Below are 8855 nucleotides of genomic sequence, written 5' to 3'. Positions count from 1 at the left end.
CTCATCTCTGCCTCTGCTTCTGCATTTTGGGTCCAGCTACTAACTTCTACACATCCTGACACACAGTTCTCAGGACATTTGCAACATACTGTAATTACACAATGATTAAATTACCTGTAAACTATATTTGCTAATCTTAAATAGGGACTTTACATTCTAAAGGCCCATGATTGCACTTGATTATTTTTGTAGATTGTATTTCGTAAGGTTTCAATTAATAAAAATGCAGAACTTTTTTAAGTCTATCCTTTAAACCCCAAATTAAATATATGTGGGGGAAAAGTAAAAAGTAAAATCTCCATCATAAAATATTTGTCCTTTATTACTTCTTTCAATATCCACTTTGTGGTGATTTGCACAAACATAAACTTTCTTAAGTGTTAAACATTTGGAAAAGTTTCAACTGTTTTCCTTGATATAAAACAAGGCTACTCTATCATCGTTCTATTACTTAAAAAGGAACTGTAAATTATACTGCTTTTATTAACTATGTGTAGATATGTGACATTAACTAAAATCCTAACTGTAGCTTTCAGCAAGTTCTCATTACACATATATCCCTTTTTGTGTCCTAAGATAAAACAATCTGTCTACCTCTCTGAAAAGAAGAAAGCATCTGACCCTGAGAAACCTAAGTGGCTCTGGTAGATGGTTTAAGCGAATGGCTTCACAGACAGTAAATGAAGACACGCCTGTTTAAAGACAATAATTTACTGCAGCCTAAGACATTTGTTAACAACCTGAATAGGTGCTTGAAGAAGAAAAGCTGATTTGCCTTGTTTGGACATGGATTGTTATGCGATCAGAATAGGGACCTTAGAAATATTTAGAAAATTTCCAATAAGTCTGAGATGTGTATAATGTAAATCACAGTTTATTATAGATTTATTTTACCAGAGTTTTTTTTTTTTTTTTTTTTTCATTTTAATAATTCCATTTGAGATAGAAAGGTCCTGATGAGTAAAATTGTCGTCTTCGGTTTATTCAAAACTTCAACTTAGTATGTTACATTTGCTTTCTCTCTGTATAGCTAATAATTATTCATCTCTAATATTATTCACTTGCTTTTTCATTTTCTTGAGACCATCTTAATCAATAATTCAAAATCTGTTTAAAAAATCAGCGTTTAAAATTCCCAGGTTATCAATTTGAGTAAATTTAAAATAGATGTCTAATAAAACAAAACTATAAAATGTATGTGTTAGTGCATGTTTCTCAAATTAGAAAATGACTTTGGTGGAAGGAAAGTAAAAAAAAAAAAAAAAAAATTCCAAATATTCTTTAATGAACAAAATGGAGAAAAGCTATAAAACTGAAAGTGAAAAGAGTACTTTCAAGCACAAATCTTTTTTTCAGTAAAAAAAATAAATAAATAAATGAGTAATACACAAGATTAAAAAAGCAAACCCTACTGTTTACACGAAGAACTAGATCTCACTGGGTCAAACTAACAGTCAGAGCAATAGGTCAAGAAAAAGTGAGGAACAGCCTAGTGTACTATTATCTGCTAGACTAATCTTCCACCTGACCTAGGTTCAAACTCCCAAGTGGGTTGCCATACAAGAAAAGGTCTAACCAATCTGTGATCACGCACTAAATATTGAGAATCACAGACACCAGCTGGGTCAACAGTTCCTGCAAGCTGTGTTTTTTGACCTGAGTTTAAGGCGACCCAGTACTAACAATATACAATTATCTTTATAAAGTATTATGAGCAAAATTTCAGTGATACAACAGTATTTCAGCTTTGTGCACCCTGCCTTAAAACAACATTTATAGACTTAGGCCAACCAAAATTTTGGTCTCTAAATTCAAATTTAATTTTAGAAAGTTGCTTTAGTTCATTACATTAAATGTCTGCAACCTAAGATATCAAGGAAATAACCCACATTTTAAGATTGCAAGTATATATTGGTTCAGGATGGGGTTTTATGCAAGAACTTGTCATGGTCAAGGTCAACTTTATTTATATAGCACAATTACAACAACACTGCTGTCCAAAGTGTTTCACAACAAACATGTAAAAGCAAGGAATACAATACAAACAAGGAATAATAAACTATAGTGTCAAGTACAAAGAAACTGAAAATACATATAAGAAGAGGTTTATTTAAAAAAAAAAGCCTTTGCAAACGGGTAGGATTGTTTAATTAAGTGAAACATACCTAAACATAAAAAGATAAAGAAGTCATTGAATTTTTTTTCTGCTCTCTCTAAATTGTATTTCCGAATTTGTTTGTTGCTTTTCTTAAAAAGGTGATCAGAAAACAAAGTAGGTATTGATGAATGGAAGGTCAGTCTATTTAATGGTCTCAAGTTCCTCCGAGGACCAAAGGATGGCATAATCATGAAAGCCATGAATTGATTTTTATGTATTTCTTCAAATGCAGACGGAGAAGCACACAATGCATCACCTTTAATATAATGAACAAAGGACCTGCTTCTGAAGCCACTTTTTAAAAAGGTCACTTTTCTAAAGATATGCAAATGTTCACAGCTTGACAAGGGTGCAGTGAATACTTTGTAAATAGTAGAATACTAATCATAAAATGTATTTTGTTTAAGATAGAACATAAACTGAGTAGAGAGCACAGATAAAAGAAGCTTTGTTTTTCTGTAGCTATCCATCAGCTCACTGAACTGCTGACTTGTTGCAGTGTAATGAAACATTACCATTTACTGTGAAGATGTGTCAACAACCAGAATGCCTGTATTTCAGTGTTTACAACATTAAACTCTATTGTACTTGGTCACCCCAATTCTATCCAAGGGTGAAATTGCCTTTTCATTATTTCCATTATACTTGGTTTCTGAAAAATGGCTCTCATGATCTGGGTTAAGATAAGGGAAGTAATTTTTCTTTTGAAGTGAATTTTGATGATGCACTGTTTGATTAGGTGTCCCATCCATTTTTTTACCAAGAATACATGCAGCAGTGCTCATTTTTGTATTTCATATCTATTCCAGATGAAAATTATTGACTTGATTTGACAAACCCTAATTCTAGTACACCATAACCCCATAAAAACAGAGGAGCCGCTGTGAAAAGAATATGCATAAAAATTATTTTAAATAGACAGAATCAACTTGGTGAACTGGTATAGAGGTAGATTTGATGAAAGGAACACGGAACAGGTGAGTCTGATTAAGGAGTATGGAATCGTTGTGGGAGAGCATTAAATAGGGAATCTGAAAGTGAAAATTATAAATCACTGGCAAACATAAAAATCAGAAAACCAATAAATAAACAGAGCTTTAAACACTAAACACAAAAGTGATTGGATATATTACCTTCAAGTGACTATGTACTAATATTAATTAAAACAAAAGACCACTGCATGCGACAAAACATCAAACTCAAAACAGATCCAGTACTATAGCTATAACTGAAAACCTAAATTGCAGCACAATACATACAGTTATTATTTAGCACATGACACAATTTTGATGAACAAAGCACATGAAATCCCTGAACTAAGATCTGTTCACTTTCACTGTATTAAATCCATGATAAATATAAAAAAAAAAAAAAAAAATAAAGGGCTTCAAGACACATTGAAATCAATGTCTTTATATCTTTATATGTTTAGGGTTTTATATTGCAGAGTTTGTCAGGTTCAAGCAGCTAAAACATTTATAGAAGGAAGAAAGGCAAGAGCATCCGATCTTTTTACTCGCGAGGAGAACGGACAGAGATGTGTTAGGTTAGAATCTCCTGCCTCTGCCGATTCCTCTCTTTTTATTTCCTTAAAGGAGGTCCCTAGTTACATGAATGTTTCTGCTCTAAAGGGAAAGGGATAAAACAGCAGCAACACTATCTTAGTAACAGATGTACAGAAGAATGAGCACTTTAAAGGGTATTTTATCCATATCTGATCCTTGTTTGGAGTGAAGAGACAACTGCAGTCTGTCACTCCCAATTTAACTACCTGCATAACATCCCAACATGGAGATTGGTATTAATTGGTTGATTGTTTAATTTATTGACTTTATGGATCTCACAGTGGAGAAATGTACTTGTTACATCTGCTCAAATAGTCAAAGAAGAATGTGCCAAAGGAAGAAAAAGGTGCATGGAATATATACAGTCCTTACATATATGACTATTTTTTTATAGTAGGATCATTATTACACAGGGTGTTTACATGGGAATTTATATGGATGGTAGGTTAGATAGGTGTAAAGTTCTTTTGATCCGTTGACTGTTCTGAGCTGCTTAGCTCCTGTACAGACTGGTGCAGAGGGTGGAAGGTGTTGTCCATCATGGATTTAAGCTTGGACAGCACCCTCCTCTCAGCCACTTCCTCCACAGTCCAGCCTAGGACAGAAACAGCTTGTCTTACTAGTTTGCTCTGTCTCTTTGTATCCCGCTCTGGATGATAATTAATTTATCATTGAAGAATTAATAATTATTTATGAATGACAGTTTTGTATATAAACACCATATTCAAGAACGGTAATCATCAGTAATACCCCCCCAATAGACCACCTATTGTGGTGTTAAGCTTCTAAAAATTTCTGTATCATTTTCAGGATTTGCTTTCATTCCAAATCAATAATAATTCAATTTTTGAACTGGCACATACGGTACTGTAGAACTATATTTTTCAGACTTTTTTTCAGGGGCTGGTAACATACTCATTCCTACAAATGGAAATGAGTCAAATCTTCTTTTATCTATTCTTTGACTGATTATAAAAATATGTTTTCCTCTATAAACAGACTAAAAAAAATTGTGATGTTTAAATACTTGTTATTTTGAATTGCACTGTACCACTTCCAATAAGGGGTGCTTCCAGTTAAACTTTAATGAGAGGAAATTAAACAATAGCATACTGTGTAATGCAAAGCCTAGAATTTCCATGATCTTATAGTAGTATTGTTTTAGTGCCGTCACAAGGTCTTTAAATCCATCATCATCCTTTGAAAGCCATGACTTCTTTGTGTCAGCCCTTAGAAAACCCACCGGATATTAGAGCCACACAAAGGAAACCCAACAGGTCACATAACTCTAAAAGAATCTATGGGACTACATCCTTATTCTGCATAAAAAAGAAGAAAAAAAACATTTTCTAAAAATGAATAATTTCATATTTTCAAGCTAGTCCAGCGGATGATAGGAGAATCTCCATGTCTTGAGTGACTACTTATTCACAGACAAAGGTCCCTGGTGGCACATGAAGAGGGAATAATTTAATAGATTTCATAACGATTACCGCCACACTCAGTGGGTTCTTTCTTTACCCTTTGCACTTTCCCTCACTCTCTTTCCTCAGTACAATTTGCATTAATGGGCTTAAAGTAGAGACAAGAATACAAAATTGACACCCAAACTGCAACTAAATCAGTACATGGGAAAGAGAGTGACACACACATACATACGCACACACACAGAGCAGGTTTCCTGCTGATTTAAGTGTTGAGGACATGCTTGGTATCTCAATGTCTAATGAAACCATTATTATCTGAAAAAGAAATATACCATTCCCTTAATATATACTGAAATAGAAACTAGAGGTATGGTACTTAACAAAACATTGGTTTATTTCAATGAAGCAACATTTAAGTTTTTATTTTTTTACTTTTTTTTTTTGTGGGTGGGTGGGTGGGTGGGGGTAATTAGAGTAATGTAAATACATCATAAGACATCATGTGTGAAGTGCAATGACAAAGGTATATCTTCAGTAGACTGATGCTGTCTTTTATTTATAAGTAATTGAGTTGCACTACACTTCTGTTGTAGTTATGTGTCTCCCGTTTCTTGTCTCAAACAGTGTTTAGAATAGAATAGAATAGAATAGAATAGAAAATCCCATTATTTTCCCACAACGGAAAGATTCTGGTGTTTGTATATTTGTATTTACTAAATATTACAGTATGTTAAACAGAAATGTGTTGTTGTTTTTTTAAATATAGGATGCTTTATCTGCCTTTTTTTGTCTGTCTGTTTAAGTGAACTAGGTATTGAGATCCCAGGCATTAGCAATTTTTGAAATTCATTCTAAATCACTGAGTACTTTTCAAACGTACAAGATAATTACCAGCCTATGAATTGAACATGCATTCTGTTACCAAGAAGAGCATGTAAAAAATGTTGTAGCTAATGTGACATTCCTCCTAATGTGACTGGAATACCAAGGAGATACAAGTGTTGCCTGAAAAAAAAAATTGTGACAGAAAGGCTATGTACTGATTACCTTTTTGTATTTTTGATGTTGTTGTATTTCCCCTCTATTTTACTTGATCTGTTGTTATTGTACACATATTGTTTTCAATAATTTTTATATATATTACACCATTTGTATTAGTAGCGTTCAGGGTATTTAAAACACTTCAGCACATTGTACTGTAATTGGACATGCTATTGAAGTAAGTTTTATTTATGTTTGTGATTTTATGAAAACAGTATAAGCCCTATATAGAAAAGATAAGTGGGGTAATGGTAGGTCTGTATAGCTGTATAGCCTTTTGGTTCTAGGAAATATTGAGTATTAAATTGTTTTCATTTTTAGCTATCTTAAAGAATTTAAACTAGCTTATTTCTTTGTCTGAAGCCTGTTTCACATAGACAACTTTGTTTTTTATTTTAAATAAAAGAAAAATATGTATTACCATTATAGCAATCAAACACTTCATATCAATTGTTTTGACCCACTTCATCAAGGGAAAGAGGAAGTAACCTTGAACCAGATGTGGAAGATTTTAAGGAATAAATGTGATTTAATAAATTGCAATTCAGGACTATTTAGGTTTGAGTAAAAGTAAAACAAATAGAGAGTACTAAAAACAATTCCACAACAGTTCTGGTTTACGTCTTCTGAAAAATAAAATCAACAATCTGGTGAAAACAAATAAGTATCTAACAAATAAAATTAAATGAGTACTTTAGTCACACTAAGCAACAAATCTAAAAAGCCAAAGCAGCTTAACCAAAGGTTTTCAGTTGCTAAATTAAAATTAAAGACAATTTATTTCCACCAGTGAGATTTCTAAATCTGTTTTCACAAAGTCAAATATTCTAATTTGGCAAGAGACAGGCCTCAAACCTAACACTGTCACAAACTAGACCTTCCAGCAAACAGCAGCAAACTGTGACGCGAAAATCACAGTCAGCTTGCTTCAAGAAGAAGGACCTTTCCTGTGTCTGGACAAGGTGATGGACAGTCCAGTCAGGTTGCAGATGATGTACAGCAGAGAGGAATCAAGAGAGGCCAGACAATCCAAGATAACGGGCTCTACAGCAAATCACCAAGCTGAAGTTGCACAGTATTATATGAGCAATATCGCTTCAGGCCATAACATTAACTCTAAATAGTTTTTTCATATTTTTGGGCTCAACTGCATATTGTTGGATTGATTTTTAAGACTTTGTTTAGACCCAATATTTTGACAAGATTTGTGCAAGTTTGTTCTTTTTTTTATCTAAAAAGTTTTCCAACATGTAAAGACTATTTAAAATATCTCATGTAAAATCCCTTCCAATTCTTAATGAGACCCAAGTGCTCTTATTGCAAATTATCTGAATGTCAAGTATAGATTAGTGTGTTTATAATGAATAACCTCACCATGAGGGGCGATTAAAATAAAATATATGCTTTGATCTTTAGGAGTCAACCAGAGTACCAAGATTAATAACTTGGATTTACTGAATAAACTAAATAAGCTTTTTTTTTTTTTTTTTTTTAGAATTTTCTATTAATTATTTATTGATTTTAATGTGTAGCTTTAGTGCACACACTTTTATCTCAGTGAAAATAAAGTAGAGCTATTAGAGATTAATGGCATTCACGGTGGCAACCGTCTGACACAAAGTGAAGGACGGGTTTAAACAGTTTCACATCTCTGTGTCATCCTTTAATTTTAGATGACAGAACAAATTTTTCAACATTACTCCTTAGATATCATTTTTCATGTTGCTGGCTTGTCATTAAAACTATTTTAGTTTAGATAACAAAAAACTATGACTTGCTACCATCACCATATGTTGTAGATTCATTAATGAGTGGTACTTTTTGTTTATGTTTTTCAAGTCAGTAGTATATCATACAGGGAATAAAGTCGAGGAGAACAGCAAATAAAATAAAAATAATTGAAGATAAAATATAAGCCTTTTCCCTTCATCTATTCTGCTAAACCCTCAGGAGAAGATTTTAACCAAGGGACACAGAAACACTTTGAAAATTCCAAAGAGAGTGTAAAAACGTCATGTTTGCATTTGGGGGAACAGTGGAGCAAAAAATAAATAAATAAAATAAAAATAAGATTGTTGTCTTGTTCTCATTTAAAACTATGGCACTACTTGTATACTTTAAGTTTCTGTTAATCATACTACAGACAATTATTTATGACTATATTTGTATTCATATCTCAGTTTTTACTTAATGTTGAATTTATCAAGGAAAAAGCAGCTTTTCTATGAGATTGATTTGAAGGATCTTCGTGAAATCATGTGGCTAATTTAATGAAAGAATAAACAGAAATATTACAAAGAAAAATGTGTTTTCTTTGACGTTACTTGGTGAATATCATTAGTCCTCAATGATGGATTTACAAAAAACATAGACATGGGAAAACGAGACAAAACCTATAAAACTTAATACATTTAAAGGGGCAACATCAAGCCTGTTTCCACAGTATGAGAGATTTGAGATGTTAAAGGAGCTTTACTTAAAGCAAGGAGTTATTAAATGACAAAAGTTTCATTGTCTAAGAATTGCAATTCAACCCAGATTTCAAACAAACTGATACGAGGCATTATGATAGCTTTATTGCTGCAGGTTCCATTCCACCCAGAGACAGTTGGAACACATACAAAATGGAAACAAAGAGAGGAAACGGTGAAAGACAACCATGGT

Source organism: Cyprinodon tularosa, unplaced genomic scaffold (assembly GCF_016077235.1).
Source record: "Cyprinodon tularosa strain WSP-4 unplaced genomic scaffold, ASM1607723v1 ctg176, whole genome shotgun sequence".
Classification (NCBI taxonomy): Eukaryota; Metazoa; Chordata; class Actinopteri; order Cyprinodontiformes; family Cyprinodontidae; genus Cyprinodon; species Cyprinodon tularosa.
This window is presented reverse-complemented; position numbering follows the sequence as displayed.